This window comes from Pleurodeles waltl, chromosome 6 (genome assembly GCF_031143425.1).
Source record: "Pleurodeles waltl isolate 20211129_DDA chromosome 6, aPleWal1.hap1.20221129, whole genome shotgun sequence".
Classification (NCBI taxonomy): Eukaryota; Metazoa; Chordata; class Amphibia; order Caudata; family Salamandridae; genus Pleurodeles; species Pleurodeles waltl.
Window position 1 is genome coordinate 768,813,189 of NC_090445.1, and position 20,162 is coordinate 768,833,350.

A 20,162-nucleotide genomic window follows, 5' to 3' on the forward strand; every position below is an offset into this window, starting at 1 on the left:
GAGAGGTATAACAAATGCTAATGTTTCTTCTTGCAAACTTGTCTTTTGTTTCTAGGCACCAACTGCTGCCTTTTGATAGAGGCATAGTGTTTTCCAAATTCATGTTGACTTAACATTTTGCATGACGCCCAAATATGCTGATTCTAATCTGAGGATAGTGAGGTTTTCTCCCATCAAACTAATCTGCTATTGACGTTACTCAATTGCTGAAATTCAAATATATGTCATTTCCATTGTTGATTTGTACTCTGGGTTTAGAAGGATTAGTTATTAATGCTTCAATCACGTTGAGATTCTTTAGAAGAATTGGTCAACCAGTGTTGTTTTGATATGTATACCATGTGATTTTGCAACTAATTTACATGATATTAGCATTGTTAATCTAGAGAAATACATTTTCTAACTTATACTAAAGGCGTGGTTATTCGTGACCAAATGGGTCAGGGTGTGTGAAAAGTTACTGACTCCAAAGAGTTTTACTGTTTGTTTTGATGATGTTTATCTACATTTGGGCTTAGGGTGTGAACCTTTAATGAGTCCCCTTATAAACTAAGGACAAGAAAGCAAATCAGGGCAGAAGCACTCACAGGAGCTATCAGTTGGAGTGTGACATGTGCAGAAAAGTCAGGGTAATGTTTGAGTAGGAGAAAGGCTTCAAAAGAAGAAAGTAGACACACTACTGAAACTTTGGTTTCTCTAACTTACTAGTGGCTGGCATCAACTGTAACTTGTTGGGCTCTGATTGTCCTGCCCTCACTTGCAGGACCATAGATGTTGTTAGATGGATCTTACCCTCAGATGAGTGGAGACTACTATCTCAACTAATTAAATGGAAATGCACCTGCTGGCAAAAACATTGTTTAAGTTTCTAAGTTTCAAAACATAGGGCCAGATGTATCAAAGCTTTTTGCATTCGCAAACAGTGCGAATGCCCTTTTGCGAATGCAAAAAGCTATTTCAGAATGTATCAAAGGCATTCTGAATGCAATTTTAAGGAATCGCAAAAATAGCGATTCCTTAAAATTGCGACCCTGTTTAGAGAGTCGCAAATTGTGACTCTCTAAATAAGAAATCACAAATAAGGTCTCCTTATTTGCGATTTCTAAAGCACATGTATGAAGCAATTCCTTAATGCAAATTGGGCATTAAGGAATCGCTATTACCACCAACTTGAACTTGGTGGTAACCATGTGCAAATTTTAAAAATGCATTTAAAATGCATTTAAAAAATTTACATGTAAAGCACACATGCCCTTTTGGCATGTGTGCACCTTACATGTTGTTAAAAAATGTTTTGGGGTGCAGCAGAGGAGGCCTTAGGCCCCCAGCACCCGGGACTTTGCATTTCCCAAAATTGTGAATTCCAGTTAGGAATTCGCAATTTGGGACATGCAAAATGTTCGCAAATATGGGCCGACATGCCCATAGATGCGAATGGGGGCTGTATCGCAATTTGTGATTCGGTAATAGCATTTGCGATTTTTAAGAAATCGCTATTACTGAATTGCAAATATGATACATTGCATTTTGCGAATCAGAAATAGCGATTTCTTAAAAATCGCTATTTCCGATTCGCAAAAGGCCTTTTTCATACATCTGGCCCTCAATGTCCTTTTGTTTTATTATTTTGGCTTCTTAGTTGGTTACTGGATAGTATGAGAAGACATCATGGAGAACAAAATGAGAATTCAGAAATAAAGCAATGGACATATGACAAAGAATTAGTCAAAAGCTCCTGACTTCATTCCACCATCTGGAAACTGAAACATAGGCCCCTATTTATACGTTTTGGTGCAAACCTGCACTAATGCAGTTTTGCGTCAAAAGGTTTACCACAGGCTTGCGTCATTCCAAAGCACCAGGTGGGCACCAAATTTATAGAATGCCGCAAGCCGGCGCTAAGATTGGGCTAGAAAAAATTACATTAGCCGGGTGGGAGTGTTGGTATGGGTGAAGGGGGTTTTGCCTCAAAAAAAGATGCTAGGCTGGTTAGAGGCCCAAAAAAATGCTGTTAACCAGCCTAGCGTCATTTCCTGATGCACAACCATCCATCACACATGACTCCTATCTTATAAAACACAGGAGTCATGCCCACACCCCTATGGCCAGCACAGGGGACCAGTGTCCCCTGGGCATAGCCATTACACCCAGTGCCATGCAGGGGGGCCCATTTCAAGGCCCCAAATGGCACTTAAAATATTGTAAAAAAATACTTACCTATACTTACCCTACTTACCTGGGATGGGTTCCCCCATCCTCTGGTGTCCCTCTGGTGTGGGTGGGGGTGTTCCAGGGGCTTTGGGTGGCCACCTGTGGGCCCATTCCATTGTGTTTAACCATGGAAATGGGTCCACAGGTACCTTAATGCCTGGTCTGACTGAGGCATTAAATAATGGCGCTGAGCTGGCTTTGCAACATTATTTAGGCCCACCCATGCACCATTTTTGCAGGGGAGGATAAGTAAGGCGCCACAGGCTTAGTAATTTTTTGGATGGAAACGCCTACCTTGCATCTCATTGACGTAAGGTGGGTTCACGCAAAAATGACGTTAACGGGTCTAGTGTCAAAATATAAATATGGAGTTAAATTTGCGCAAAAAAATGTTGCAAATTTGGTGCAAACAGAGTATAAATATGCCCCTTAATTTCATGAAATGTGAATGACAGGAGGAGCTCTGGGTTTTTTTCTTCTTGGCTGTGTAGTTACTTTCATAGACTGCCTCTCTGCTTCAAAACGCAAATTGTGTGTATTGGTGACTGTCCATAAGCAGGCGTGCTACACCCATTGGGGCCAAGGGGCTGCTGCAGCGCCCAGGACACACACAGTTCTTCAGCTGTGCTGTGCTGGAGTTGGGGTTTCCAAAAAAGCCTCTCACAAAGTATTTCCTTGGTCAGGCAAAGGGCATAAAAAGTATGACAACTCTAATCCTGAGTGTAATGTCAGCAGGGCCAGAAACTGGACAAAAATATCAAATTATTCTGCAAGTGTGTTTATTGATGTTCCACTTTTAGATAAATACATATGAAATATTCTTTCACATTATGAAAGTTCTCTTGGTTAATGCCTTACTGCAGATGTCTGTGTAACCAGACAGTCACAAAATTGAACCCTGGCCGAAGAACCAATAAAATAGTGATGTGTATTTATAGTGCCAAGCAGTCCAAGTCATTATTTTAGAATTGTATTAAACACAGTTTAAGAAAGGCTGCTGCAAAATGTGCAAAGCTAATAAGGGGAATATTTCCTACCTTTTCTCGCAATGCAGTGCAGCAACCAAAGTTGCTGCACTGCATGAAAGGAAGAGAGCAGGACAGCATCATCTCTAACGAGATATGGCACTGTTTTCTTTTCGCCCTGTAGTGACACACTTTAGACAGACAAGCACCAATGCAAACACCCCAGCACCATAGTGTAAGGTTATGTGTTTTCTATAGGAAAGGTATTGTTGCAGAAGAGAATACTGTGCTTAAAAAGAGATCAACATTTTATACACTTTGTAGGAGTAATGTATAGTGAAGCACAAATGCAAAGTTGTAAAAGTGTGGGAAAACAAAAACATTTCTCCATTTTATAACCAAATGAGGTTTATTTACAAATGTTAGTAGATTGGGCTTTAGGTCCAAAACCATGGGTATGCACAAGTATATCTGATGGTACAAAGCAGTGCGAGAGTTACCTTACTTTACTTTAGGGCTTCTTTTCAGTGCAAATATAACTTTGCACTGGAAAATACAACCAAAATCAACAGTTTGCACCGATTTGCATCACCCTTGTTGAAGAAATGTGAAAACATCGCGCAACATCAAGCACAAGTAGAAACTACACCGATGTTCACAATCAAAAACCAGAATAGGCCTAACCCCCACACTAACACGAGGAAGGTGAAAGGTTCATCCACGGATGAGGTGGAGTAAGGAACATGAAAGGGTCATCTGTGAAAGGCCAATTCATGTCTAACCAACCTTCAAGTGTTTACAACATCTTCACACGAGTACCGGGCACACTCTCTGTGCCTACAAACAGATTGCAGACTGATTACACAATGGGTACATAATTGAATTATCCCAAAGCACACAGGTGCATGACTTACAATGGGGGCCAGGGAGAAACCAAATTCCGAACACTCAGAAGTCCCAAACACACAATGCTGTCAGCACACTTTTCAAATAAATTACTTTTACAAAAGAGCACATACACATTCACAGCTCAAAGAATGATCGGCCATAAACATATAATAACGAGCGTGTAATGATGTTGTTATGGGGTCACATCTTTTAGAGTGTTTTTCCATTTTAATCTGTAAACTTCCAAGTTATCTGTCATTGATCATAAGTATTGCCCTGATGGTTGTAAAAAGGCCTGCTGTGAACAGACATTTGAGAAAAATCGTAGAGGCAGGTCGGGCAGGGCTGAGATGTAGTCTGCCGTCTTTTACTCCCTGTAATGACATTTAGTAAATATTGTCTTTGAATTGGCAAGAAGAGTCTGCGTGGTCATTTTTGAGTCTCAAGAGTGTTTTCGTTCACCCAGTAACAACGTTCTGATGCAAACCTTGTCCAAATTGTTAGTAAATCTCCCCCCACATGTTTAAGATATAAACAAATGCATTAATCAGCCCACTTGCAAGATACCCATAAAAGGCATTGCCCCAGATTGGTTATTGTGTAGAGTGGAATTCCCATGTGTAATTTGTTCTGCAATTACGAAAGGTCCAAGGTTCCTGTACCCAGATTACTGAGTGCAGGAACAAAGATCTCGATTTTATTGACCGGATAAAGCAGCAGGTAAAGTCACTGTCAGAAAAAGCTGCATCGTACTCTGGACATCTTTCATGACCCCTGCTCAAACCTCAGTCAAGGCACAGCGGCTGCATTACATGCTACACCCTGTCAGTCCAAATCAAAACCCTCCTCATCCTGCCTTACAAGAGCCCACTGCACACTTTTACCACAGCCCCTGCAAACGGTTACTGCCTACTCAGAGATGGTAGTAAATTTGCATGGTATACGCCATGGAAAAGGGAAAACCACGTTGAATACCATCAGCTAAATATGTGTCCATAGAGTCATTTCCCATTCTGTGGGGTTTAACTCTTAATTGCATGGTAATGGGAGGTTATTACTTCAAAGTACTGGTAATTACTGATGTAGCATTTCCACTCCTTCAGTACCATGTAACTTCTAATCAGGGCCATAGTGCGCTACTTAAACAGGGATGAAAGGCCTAGCTATCATATCCTACCGCATTTCCAAATACATGGAAGTGTACTTCACCACAACTTAACAAAAGACAGAGAATGCAAGATTTCATCAAAATGTAAAAGAATCCTTTTTATTCCATACCACTGAAAGCTTCTGTGATTAATGCTATCATAATTATTTGTGTGAACTACCCCACAGCTTTCTAGGTTTTCCTATCTGAGTTAACTATTTTCAAGCTTTAAGGTGTACAAGATATGACAGCGTCAGGTGCCATTAATTTTCAGGAAATTTCATAGGTTTTCAGAGGCTCACTGTAAGCTGTACTGACTGGCAATTTGTAGAAGTATCCATTATATGGTGCTGTGCTTTGCTCAAAGAGCCTATTATGAAACAGGCACTGACCTACTTATGTGTTCACTTCTAAGTTTGTGATCCCTTCATTTTCGCTCTACCCTCCTGGTATCAGCCTCACAGTTTAGGGAGGGCTCAATAGGGGGTAGATGTGGATTTCCCTTCTCTTTTGTTGCTTCTTCTATTTTTGGAATGCACTCAGTTTAGTGCTAATGTGTTTTTTGCATTTTATAGGTAACAACTCAAATCATATCTTGCATGCATAGGTTTTCAAGTACATCTAGTAGGTGCCCTCGGACACCAAACACAGAGTTGGATGCAAATTTTAGATGAAATTAAGCAGAAAGGGTGGGTTGTGGTTCTTGTCTTTTGAAGATGGGGCACCGTCAGAAGGGGAGAGCAAAATCTGTTTTTGTGCCTTGATCTGCTGAGAATCTGAATATGAATATAAGGGTTAAATAGACCAATGGTTCCCAACCTTTTGAATTCTGTGGGCCCCCACTTCATCATTATTTTAACCCGGGGACCCCCACTGAATCATGATTTGAATTCGGGACCCCCCACTGGGTCACTACGAGAAGTCAGGGACCCCAGCCTAAACATTGGTGATGATTTGAAATGCAAAACAATACACAGAAAAACATAAACAACAATTCATCAAAAACATACACACATGATGTCACATTCTCTTTTATTTACAAAAAAAAATAATAAAATATTTTTTTTCCATAATTTTAATAAGAAGGTTGGAGCTTTTCTTAATTCAAAGAAAGCCACACATCGACCATACTGTATACTGCTCATTGAACCTGCACTTCTCCCACAAATCAATCTGAGGATACTAATTTTATTTTCAGCCTCTAATTTCAAATTCCTAGACATTTACAGTACTTTTTCAATTGTACATTTAACCACTTTATGTACATACACTTTATTAACCCCTTCACAGCCTGCCTTTTTCCCCTCAGGTGCCGAGCCTTTTGTTGGCTATTTGGGGAAGTTTGCGCTTAGGCCCTATAACGTTTTGTTCACATAAGCTACCCACCCCAGATTTGTGTCCTTTTTTGCCAACATCCTTGGGATTCCAGGGGTACCCCCCTGGAGGAGACCAAGAAATTAGCCAAAATAGAGCAAAAATTGTGTTTTTTGGAAAGAAAATAGGAAAGAAAGTGCTGCAGAAGAAAGCCATGTGTTTTCTCCCTGAAAATGACATCAACAAAGGGTTTGCAGTGCTAAAATCACCATTTTCCAAGCTTTCAGGAACAGGCAGACTTGAATCAGAAAACCACAATTTTCAACACAATTTTGGCATTTTACTGGGACATACCCCATTTTACTGATTTTTGTGCTTTCATCCTCCTTCCAACTAGTGACAGAAATGGGTGTGAAACCAATGCTGGATCCTAGACAGCCAAACATTTCTAAAAAGTAGACAGAATTCTGAATTCAGCAAGGTCATTTGTGTTGATCCTTCAAGGTTTTCCTACAGAAAGTTACAGCTAAAATGAAAAAATATTGAAATTGAGGTGAAAAAAGGTGCCACTCCTGTCCACGTTTTCTTCTCTAACTTTTTCCAGCTATAGCAGATTTTTGAAATCAATATACTGTTATGTCTGCTGGATGCTTCTGGTTGCGGGATATATAGTGCTTGCAGGTTCATCAAGAACCCTACGTACCCAGAGCTAATAAATGAGCTGCACCTTGCAATGGGTTTTCTTTGTATACAGGGTATCAAGGAAACCTTTGTATTTCCAAAATGGGCACAAGATAAAGTATTGAGAAGCAGTGGTTATTTGCACATCCATAAATTCTGGGGTCTCTATACAAACATGTGAATTACAGGGCATTTCTCCAACTCAAATAGACTTTTTTTTACACACTGTCTTACATTTGGAAGGAAACAATGTAGAGAAAGACAAGGAACAATAACACTTGTTCTTCTATTTTGTGTTCCTCCAAGTCTCCCGATAAAAATGGTACCTCACTTGTGTGGATAGGCCTAGTGCCGCAATAGGAAACACAACATGGACACATCACATTTTTACATTGAAATCTGACTTGTTTTTTGGAAAGTGCTTAGCTGTGGAATTTGGCCTCTAGCTCAACCGGCACCTAGGGAAACCTAGCAAACCTCCACATTTTAAAAAACGTGTGGGTAGGCCTAGTGCTCGTGACAGGAAATTCCCCAAAACATACCGTGGACACATCACATTTTTCCAAAGAAAACTGACCTATTTTTTGCAAGGTGCCTAGCTGTGGATTTTGGCCTCTAGCTCACCTGACACCTAGGAAAACCTAGCAAACTTATACATTTTTTTTAACTAGACACCTAGGGAAATTCAAAATGGGGTGACTTGTGGGACTCTCATCAGTTTCTGTTACTCTGTTACCCAGAAACATTTGCAAACTTCACAATTTGGCAAAAAAACAACACCTTTCCACACATTTTGGTGATAGAAAGTTCTGGAATCTGAGAGGACCCACAAATTTCCTTCCACCCAGCATTCCCTCAAGTCTCCTTATAAAAATGTACCTCACTTGTGTTGGTAAGCTTAGTGCCCACAACAGAAAATGCCCCAAAACGCAACATGGACACATCACATTTTTACATTGAAAACTGACATGTTTTTTGGAAGGTGCTTAGCTGTAGATTTTTGTCTCTAGCTCAGCCGGCACCTAGGAAGAAAATACCAAACCTGTGCAATTTTGAAAACTAGACACCTAGGGGAACCCAGGATGGGATAACTTGTGGCGCTCTCACCTAGTTCTGTTACCCAGAATCCTTTGCAAATCTCAAAATGTGACAAAAAACACTTTTTCCTCACACTTCGGTGATAGGAATCTGAGAGGAGCCACAATTTTTTTTCCACCCAGCACTTCCCCAAATCTCCTGACAAAAATGGCACCTCACTTGTGCGGGTAGGCCTAGAGATCGCAACAGGAAATGCACTAAAACATTACATGGACACATCCAATTTTTCTTATGAAAACTGACCTGTGTTTTGCAAAGTACCTAGCTATGGATTTTGGCCTCTAGCTCATCCGGCACCCAGGAAAACCTAGCACACCTGGACATTTCTGAAAGCTAGACATCTAGGGGAACCGAGGATAGGGTAACTTGTGGCGCTCGCACCAGGTTCTGTTACCCAGAATCCTTTTGCCAACCTCACAATTTGGCAAGAAGACACTGTTTCCTAACATTTCGATGCTGCAAAGTTCAGGAATATGAGGGGAGCCACAAACTTCCTTCTACCCAGCATTCCGTGACATCTCCTGATAAAAATAGTACCACACTTGTGTGGGTAGGCCTCGTGCCTGCGACAGGAAATACTCAAAAACACTACGTGAACACTTGAAAAATTATTAATTATAAAACTACCTGTTTTTGCAGGGGAGGCACCCGCGTTTTAGGTCCTGGGTTCAGCAGCCATCTAAGGAAACATACCAAACCCAGACATTTCTGAAAACTAGACACACAAGGGAGTCCAGGTACGTGGGACTTGAGTGAATCTCCCAGTGTTTTCTTACTCAGAATCCTCAGCAAACCTCAAATTTAGCTAAAAAAAATCACATTTTCCCCACATTTCTGTATCAGATCACCACACATGTAAACATTTCCTACCACCCAATGTTTCCCTCAGTCTCTCGATAAAAATGATACCTCACTTGTGTAGGTGTGCCAAGTGCCTGTAACAGGGAAGAGCTAAAATTATGTTGAAATTGAAGGGGAACCAAAGTGGGTACAAAAGGGAAGTTTGAAAAAAAGTGTTTTTAGGCTGACAAGTGGGGCAGAATTTTTATTGGTATAGATGCAACAATGCTGGGTGGTAGGAATTTTGTGGATTCCTGCAGATTCTGGAATTTTCAGTAACAAAAATGCGGGGAAAATGTGTGATTTCAAGCAAAGTTGGAGGTATGCAGGGAATTGTAGGTAAGAAAATGGTGTGGGGTGCATGTGAAGCACACCACCCTGGACTCACCCAGATGTTTAGTTTCTGATGTGTCTGGGCTCATAGATTTTTTTAGATGGCAGCGTCCCAAAGTCCAAAAAGTGCAGCCCTCGCCATTCCAAGTGGGACATTTTGAGAGTTAGCCAAGCACTCATGGCCCAAAAGTAAAATCAAAACGCAAAATAATAAAATGTCCTTTTGCTGCCATTGAGATACATTCGTTTAGTGTGCTGGGAGGAGAGTTGAAAGACTTTTGCCCCCTTCAGTTGGGGTGAGGGCATAACCATGCCCATACTGGTTGGTAGCCACCACCCCACTGATTCTTATTTTTTTTAATTCCCTGGCATCTGGTAGGCTTTCCTGATGATGAGGACATTGTATAATGGACCAATCCGCGTCTTGAGAAAGGATTGATATTAAAAGTTATAGATTTGGTAAATTAACGTTATAGGTTAGAGTCATATCTGCTGAATGACTGACACATTGGGAATTAGGGGGATGGACTGGGAGACCCTAATAAAAAGTCATCACAAGGGGCTGAAACTTCAGATGCGAGGGGAGAATTGGTGATGTCAGAAGACGCTGTTCGAGATTCTGTCGTTGGGCTCATACTCTTGAGAGCCTGATGTGTTGCTGATCTATTGATGACCTGAAGACGAAGACTGACTTTGTTGCTGATCCATTCTGTGGATAGGTAGCTATGACAATGTGACTGACTAACTTGTGCCTTTTCTTCTAGGTACCAACTGTGCTGTTTTTATAGTTATCCTTGTAGAAAGATGTTTTCTAAATTCATGTTTTTTTAAATTGTTTTGCATGAAGCCCACATGCTAATGCGAATCTTGGTTAGGCAGACTTCCTAGGGGTGACGTTGACAGTGACAAATGACTGACAAACTATTTGTTGAACTCTGCTATTGATGCTGTGTATTCATTTTATTGGCTTATGTTGGAACATTCAAGCATATGTTTCTTCAAGATCTGATTATGTTATTGATGTTCATTAATGAACTAATTCTGAGCTGATTTAATTAAGTTTGATCTAACTTGATGACTTAGGGCCTGATTCCGACCCTGGCGGGCGGCGGTAGCCGCCCGCCAGGCGGGAACCGGCATTTGGCCGCCATGCAGCCAAAATACCGCTTCCCTCATTCCGACATTCCCGCTGGGCCGGCCGGCGCTAACCAAGTTAGCGCCGGCCGGCCCAGCGGGAATGGGGGCCGCAACACAGGAGCCGGCTCCGAATGGCCGGCAGACAGTGAAAAGCTTCATGGGGCCCTGTTAGGGGGCCCCTGCACTGCCCATGCCAGTTGCATGGGCAGTGCAGTGGCCCCCAGGGGCCCCAGGACACCCCTTACCGCCAGCCTCTTCCTGGCGGTGAAAACCGCCAGAAACAGGCTGGCGGTAAGGGGGTCAGAATCCCTAGGGCAGCGCTGCCCTGGCGGATTCGCCCAGCCGGGGCAAAAACGTCGGGAAACCGCCGGCCCCGGTTTTCTGACCGCGGCTTTACCGCTGCGGTCAGAATGGGCTTGGAAGCACCGCCAGCCTGTTGGCGGTGCTTCCGTCATTCGTGGCCCTGGCGGTCTTGGACCGCCAGGGTCAGAATGACCCCCTTAGTATTGTAACTAATAGGGAAATAAAATTGTTAAACGCTTCACCGAGTTGTGGTTATTCATGAATAGATGGTTTTAGTTGTTCTCAATAAAATGTTTTTGCTTGGTTATACTGATTATTGATATCATTGATCACTACATGATTAGGATATTCCATGATGCAAAAGGTTCATGGGCCTATACGCATCCCCTTGTAAGTTTACTTACTAAGGACCAGGCGCGCTAGCACATGCATTCTCTTTTGTATTTATGTCATGCTGTATTTCTCTAACTCACCCTTCTTCAATTTTTTTTATCCTGCTCCTCTATCTCATACATTATCTATACCTCTCTTGTCCGTTCCCTCCTTCACTCCCCTTCTTTTGTTTCCACTCCCATGCTTTGTGGAATCGCATTTCCCCTTTACTTTTGCCCTCACTTCCCTCTTTTACTTTTACTCTGCCCCAAATTGTCGGCTTCTCACTCTTTCTCTCTCTCCTTAGCAGAGTACTTTGCAGCCAGTGTCGGTCAGCTCCCGCCTCACGTAGGTCAGCAGTCTAATGGCAAGAGGTTGATCAGTTTCTGGCTCCGACTTGTTTTGCGAGCCATCCCGACTGATCCCAGCACTGGAAATCTCTAGCAAATGCACAAAACTGATAAAAAAGGAAACTGCAGTCCCTTTGAGGCATGCAGCACTGGCCAGCGTAAAGCACTAATCCCTACATGTTGCCAAATAGAAGTATTTGTGAATCATTACCCTCGCTGCATGAGGAAGCGGCTTCTTGTCCCTCCCAAGAAGATGCAGCCTTGCGTTTTTTTTGTTACATGCTTATCCTTCTGTAGCTCGGTAATCTTAACCATTGTTCTTCCGTGTCGTGTTTGGCTGGTCCACTTAGTTTCTTTTTTACCCTGCAGGTCTCCACAACTGACTTATCTCTCCTCTCTATTCAGCTGGTGCATACAAACATTTCACTCCTCATTCAACGGCGTTCCGTAGCCCACACATTTATTGCCGCTACCTGCGTTTACAGCTCCTTTTAAGTCAGAGTGCTTTAAACGTGTTCATACTAGAGTGACGTGTTATAGTTTCTCCCACCATAGTCACTAGCCTTCCTGCCTGATCGCTTCCTCTAGCCGGGTGTTACTTCAAAGCCTGCTCTCAAACAGCATCTTGCATGATACTTCTCACTCATTCAACCTTCATATTCCTATTCATTAACAGCTCAAGTTCTGCTAAATTGTAACTCTCCACTATAGAAAACTTTGTATGGAGGTTTTATTTGTCTTGCTTCATTTTTACAGCGGTCAGTTCTGTTTTGCCACAGCAAACATCAACACTCAGAGTTTTACAAACATTACGTTTTGCAGGTACGAAACAGAAAATTGCCTAACCTAAATGTTTTCTGAACAATGGGCTTTATTTAGAGTTCAGTGAAAGGGATACTCCACCACAAACAAGCCAGATATCCCGTCCGCTGTAGTACAACTGTATTACAGCCTATGGCACTTGTAATAATGTATACGGTATATCCGCCAAGTTTTAATGATTTAAACTGTTTACCAAATTCTAAATAAGGTCTAAATAAAATGTCTAATTTAGAACTGGGCAGATGGGTTACATTTTCACATCGTTACTGATATTCCTCCCAGCATATTGTAGTGTAAAATATATAATATACACCTGTAAAGAGGTGGAGGGGATATACATCACTTTGTAACAGAGCAACCCATCTTTCAGACTTTAAATCAGGCCCTAAATTTTCCAAACGAAATAGAGAAACAATATTGCAGACTTACAATAAAAAGACTATGTGTAGCTCCAAACTGCACAATACTACTATCTGAGAAGTTTATGTAATCTTACCTATGCACAATATGTACATCCCGTATGGTCAATTTACACCAAATCTAACATTACCACATTTTGCTATTGGAATGAACCACAATATTTGCTTCAAGCATCTGTCCCTCTCCACACCTTATTCGGGCTTTGAAATTGTGTTGTGTCTTCTTCCAGTATGCACTAACAAGCCATCAATGAAGAAATACAACGAAGAGTGGGCCTAATAACGCAAAACCTATGTTGTGAAGTAGAGTAATGAAAGCTTGTATATTTTAAAGTTTGTTTTGCCTCAGTACGTGACCTGCTGTTCAGGTTAACACACATTAATCTTAAAATCCCACCATCAGCTCATGATATCCCCATCTTCTTCCCAGCACTAATGTGCCTTTGGCATTCACTGACTGATAACGTTTTTAATTTGGAATTAAAACCATTTTCCTTCAACGTGTACATGATATTCCTTGGCACACAATCTGATTGCACTAGAACTTGTATGAAGTCAATGACAAATCTTGTACTAGACACTTTGAAGAGGATACCTAATTGTAAAGTTGTGAGGCTTCTGGTACTTCATCCTACAACTATTAAGATATTGCTTCTGTGCCTCACAGACACTAAGCAACCTGTGGTATTCTGCAATTAAAAACTTGATCTCTTCTCATGTGGGATTCGTGAGGGTTCCTTCTTGACCATCCTCCTGGCATCTGGGCAGAGCTGCACTAACATCAATGGCATGTGTGTATGGCATCCACACCTGGACATGCTGGACCGTACTGAAATTGAAGGCACAGAAAAAAAAAAACAATATTTTCCGTTGCAGGCCGATCCAATACTTGGACCTCTACAAATCTACAAATCTGTGTTCATGCAAGTTTCCATGGAAGATGGTTGCGTTCCAGTTCAGAATCAGTAGAACTTGTGTGAATATAATTGTTATCTGAGAACACTTTCGTTAATTTTGCTGTGACATCCTGATGTTTTCCAGTGTATGTGTTAAATGCAAATTCTGCATTTATTTCACACCACCATATTACAATATTCAGTTGTCTTCCTCTAGATCCAACAATTGGAAAATTATCTACCTCAGTATGTCAATGTCAATACTTTACCAATATCGTTGACAGTCTCAAGAAGAATAACATGTAATAGCAGGTAATGTGCAGGTATAAGACAGGTAGCTGTCTATTACCTGCTGAGATTTATTTGATTTGTAGCCTACCTTCCTTTCCAACAAATTCCAGAGTTACCACCCAACCATACTTATTTATAAAACATCTTAACCGACTGGGTGAATAACTTTAAACATTTTTGTGTCTCTCCAGCAGCATTCCATACTGGATGTGCAATAATAGACAACATAATTGCTTTCACTCAACTTGTTGACAAGAGAAGGAACGATGGGCCTGTTTTATGAAACGTTAGCGCCGCCTTTGCGTCATGTTTTGACGTGTTCACGCAAAAGCAGCACAAACTTACAAAACACGATATTTTGTGAGTTTTTGCCACTTTTGCATCAAAAAATGATGCAAAGGGGGCACTAACTTTTCATAAATCAGGCCCTTTATGTGTGCTTTGTCGACTTTAGTGCTATTTTCAATAAAGTGAACAGTAATCTCCTATAAGCAAAGCTTCTATCAATAGTACTCTACTACATCTCATATTAGACTTACATACAAACACATTTTCTTTTTTTGCTTTACATCTCGGACATGTATTCCTGCACTCACAACACTAACTCTATTTCACCCAAACTGGGAAAGCATTAACTAAGTCACTTAGCTTATGCTGACGATATTGTCATCTGCTCAGGGACACTGCTTGGACTTCAGAATCAATGAAACATTTTCAATAGGTTCAACCTGAAAAAAATAAGTTTGACCAAATATATGGTGTGAAAGAAATTGAGCCAACAATCCAAGATTTAAGCTTAAAGCTTCTAATTCTAACATAGGCTCCTGTTTCTTTTCCAGATAAAAACATTGGCAATTTTGAGACCATCTATATTGAAAGCATACAATCAATATTTAAGCTTCACAATTCAATTCTTCATCCGATAATAAGCTTGGGGTTCAATCTCCCTTGTTACATATATTCACAAAAATAAATACAAAAAACTTTGACTGTGCAATGGCTAAACATATAGCAATATCTACCAGGATCTAAAAATGGCCTCTCAGAGTTCTTTCCTAATTTCTGTATCTAACATTGCATCTGTAATTCAGGAATATATGGCAGACTCAAACGCAAAAGGCAGAGAGACACAGCCAGAAAAAAGGGCCTGGTAGACTTTTTCTCTTCTGGTCAACAATAGCTAGACTACAATTTTGAAGCCACTACAAAACCGAAACATTTACGATTTTGTTTATTTGACATATCATTAAAGTAGTTAGAAGGTACATGGACAAATAAATCACCCTCAAAAACCTGCAGGCTTTGTAACCACTCCCAAGAGACTTTAGAGCACGTTTTATGTATTTGCTCAAGTTTGTGTGATATACCAAGTAAATATCTCTTGCTTATATTCAGGAAATCATGTCGTTGAGCCATGAAAGAAGTAATGGAGATTTACTTTACTTTACACACAAACAGCCTACTAGGAAATTAAGGACATTCTTAGACCTTGCTTATGAGAGAGATCAAATTTGATTATTATATTAGTGGCATAGTAGTTAGCATATGGTGAATAATTAACCTACATTTAAAAGCCTAACAGAGAAAATTGTAAAATGTGTATGTTTGAAAATATGGTGAACCATGTGGCCACCATTCATATTGTGCACCACGTTTTAATATGAGAGTTTTGCATTTGCATCAAATAAAGTAATAAAATGAGTTAACATTAAAGAATGTTTTATTAAACGTGGAGTAATAATTGTGGTGTTAAAATGAATATGAATTACACACATTTATATTGAGTTAATACATTTTATTAATAAAAGTTATATGTGTGCAGAAAAATAAATGCATGTTTAAATTAGCTCAAATGTTTATAAATGATGCTTGCATTTAAATAAATTGCTTTGCCTATATGAGTTGTAAAGTGGGCAATAGGTTTATTAATGTATTATTATATTAATTTGTACTTAGGATTCTTAGCTAGGTTAGGTCTGAAGAGATTCATTTTGCAGCACTAATGGAAAATCATTGTTTATTCTGTCCTACCTGACCTGCATCTTTTCCTAGGCTGGTAACCTGATGGTTAATGTCCTATTTTATTGAAGGCAAAAAACGTGTTTTAGAATAAAAATGTAACACTATTTGTTGTGGCTGTTGAGCAAGACAGGACATTTGTAGTTCTCAAGTGAAATGTATTAGTTTAGTTTATTGTGTGTTGTGAGAAAGGATCTCAAGTAACAAATAACTAGAGAATGTAATATTTTGTCACAAATGTGCAAAGTCATGAGGTTGAACAATGAATGTTTGCTGAAAAATTCTGGAAAAGTAGCAGAATTGGTGGTGCCATCCTCAGCCATTGGATTCTGAATCTGATGTCCAAAATGCAACCAGCTGAGGTACCAATCAAGAGGATTGTGTCTATTTTAATTAGCAAGACATTTTAAGTTTGGAGTCAGTTCTTTGGTTAGCATTGTTGGAGTCAGTCTTCTCTCAGATTCTCTCCGGCCTCGAAGCTGTCTACTTCTATATTAGGTCTGCTGTCACCCTCATATTCTCTATGTCCCTAGATGAGTTTCCTCATCTTAGTTTAATTGAGCTATTCTGTTCTGTAGTTTAGTACTAATAAACTAAACTAATTCTGAACTACCGATTCTGTTCTGTATGCAACTCGTGTTCTGCACTGTTCTGATGCTGCTGTCAACTGACGTCGGACGAAGGTGACCATCCTGCCTGACGAACTGCTCTTGTTTGCTGTCCCATGAGAAGAGGAATAACTAAATATGGTTTCTTTTTTTCCTTTAGTTTATTTACACCAGCGTAATATTTTTAGTGAATTATTCTAGTCAGCTGTTTTTCCAAATTACTTTTGTCTTTCTTATATTTTTGCTTTTGCCCGCATGTGTTAGACTGCTCCCAAACATCAAGTCAAAATTCATGTTAGTGATAGCAATGGCCCAGCTCTGAAATTGAATGTTAAACTGTATTTTGATGATTTACTGATGTCACCATCATCTGCTTTGAAGTTTGATGATAATGTGCATATTGTGCTAATCTATATTATTCTTTTGGAGTGTCTAACACTATTGATGTTTAGTAGGCTAATTCTTTTCAGACATTTTGGTCAGTGTATGGTTTCATATATGTTTATAATTTAGTTTCGTGCATCATATATGTGACATAGACTTTGGGATTGTAATAACACTGAAACTTTATTCGGTTTGGAGTTTGATTAGTGTCCATTTTTTTGTGGTGTTTAACATTGTTTTATGGTATAAAGTCATTGATTTGTGATTGAATGATTCTGACTACAACACTCTTCACCAAGTCCAAAGATCTATTCGACCTCAAGAGGTGAGATTGTCAATGGTATCTCACCTGCACACCAGTGGTTGTTGAACCAGAATTGGGGAGGAAATTCTTCCCAAACCGCTGCAAGTTAGCAGTTACGACAGACTTAAACAAGTTGACAGCTGACTATGGAACTTTGCTTCCGCTAACCAAAATCTGGATTATTGATATATTGCACAGACACTAATATGAGCCAATGTCAGAACAATTTTTTGTGCTATACGTACTACATATTAAGCAAACAAACTGCTAACCTTATTGTACTTGGATAATGATGACACATGCAATTTGTTTTATGATTTAACTTATGTGCTACTGTTTTATTGTAATGAATGTTAACATTTTTTACCATGAAATACTACTACCACTACCACCTAATCACCAGAATGGGTGGAGAATCATATTTACCAACTGTTGTGATATAGGCCCTCATCATGACATTGGTGGTAAATCCTGCTTACCGCCACGCTGACGGCCGACAACATACCGCTGTGGTGGCAGATAACCGTTTGGCATATTATGAAACACACACACCAAACCGACAGAATACAGCCACATACACAAATCCACCAGCCCAAAGGTCAGTGCTAAATTGTCGGTCCCAACACCCATACTGTTACGCCAACAGAACAACGCCCACCACATCATGACCCACGAATCACCACGGCGGACACCCAACGGTGGTAAACATTGGCGGTTCACACCGCCACGCTCAGAATGGACACCCAAATACTAAACTACACAACATTGGCCAATTCAAACAATACACACCTGACACCCATACACACACCACACCCACCCACTCACACCACTATAAAACACACACCCACATTGCCCACAACCCTTTACGAATACAAATCATTGCCACCAGTCAGACATCAAGACCACTGCGACAAATACACACACACCCATACATCCCTCACGCACTCCATTATGCACACCCAATCACACCACTCAACACTCACACACTCACACACATCACACAACACCCATGGCCCTACAAAGGCACCTCCGTTTCACAGATGAGGAGTTGCGGGTCATGGTGGAGGAAATAGTCAGGGTAGAGCCACAGCTGTTTGGAGCACAGGTACAGGAGATATCCATTGCAAGGAAGATGGAGCTATGGTAGAGAATCGTGGACAGGGTGAACGCCGTGGGACAGCATCCAAGAACAAGGGACAACATCAGGAAGAGGTGGAAGGACCTATGGGGAAGGTAAGTTCCGTGTAGCTAGGCACCAGCTCGCTATCCAGAGGACTGGCGGTGGACCCCCACCTCCTCCCCCACAGCTCAAAGCATGGGAGGAGCAAGTCTTGGCATTACTGCATCCTGAGGGACTCACTGGAGTAGCTGGAGGACTTCACACTGGTAAGTCAACATTTAACACTTATCAGGCCCCACACTTGCATGCCATCTCACACCCTCACCCTCACTCCCATCATTCCACTCATCCCACACACTGCACCAACGCAGATGACTAACTCCAGTGCCAAGCCATGCATGCCACACCAATGCATGGACAGCCCTCCCATCCCTGCATGGACACCAATCACCAAAGCATGCACAGCATAGGGGAACTAACAATCCCACAATACATCACCATACACAATCAAAGGTGCCTGGGCAAAAGCAACCATAGAGGGGAAGATAGGGATGTACAACATGTCACAAGCATGAAGCATAATACAACACTTACATCCCCACAGGTGCCCAAGCCAAATCACAGTGGAGAGCAGGTGCCACGACTATCCAGTCCCCCAACAGAAGATGCCCACAGTGATGACAGTAACTCTGGACTCCAGGATCTGGATCAACAACCTGGCCCATCAGGGACCACTGGACAGTCGGTCACCCCACCCCATTCACAGTCCACCACAGAGCCTCCCCCATCAGTTACCAACACCACAGCACCCACCCAGCATACCCATATCTCTGTCCCCAGGACACATCAATCAGCAGTGTACCCACCTGTACAGGTACCCCAGTCTACACCTCATACCCAAGACAATCAGGAACCTGGATTCAGTGGCGGTGGGCACACCATTCAGGGGAAAGGAGCACAGGCCAACAGGGACACTGGAAGGACTGCTGTGCGCCACGGGGAGGACAAGGCCAGAGAACTGACTCTCCAGGAGGCACTCTCCGAGATCCTGGGAGCCTACCACCATTCCCAGGACACAATAGGCCAGATCCTGATTAACATTCAGGAGAACAAGTGGCTGCAGGAGGAACACCATCAGTAGATCAGGAAGGACTTGCAGGGCCTCAACACCACCATGATCTCCATATCAGGGGTGCTGGCAGACATGGCCAACATCATGAGGGAATAGACAGCACAGCAGCGGGCCCCTATCACTAGCCAGTCTATTGACCAGACCTCCACTTCTGCTGCAGCTAGTGGACAAGAGGCCCTGCCACAGGACCAACTGGGCACCAGCACCCTACAGATGGTGAACCACCCCACAAACATTCCCTGTGAACCAGACAGAAGCCAGAGACACTTGCCAAGACCAAGACCACCACCAGGAAATGAGACTCACCTGATTGTCCCCCTTGTGTCCCACCCTGTCACCTTGTCCACTTTAAACAGACATTGCTCCCCTTCCTTTGGCCCCTTGCACACTGGACCTGTGCTACAAACTGACTGGAACAATACCCTGGACTTTCCTCCATCACCCCATTCCATTGCACTTTACCCTCAATTATATAGCACTACAATAAACACCCTTGAGCACTATTTGAGTAACACTGTTTTATGTGTC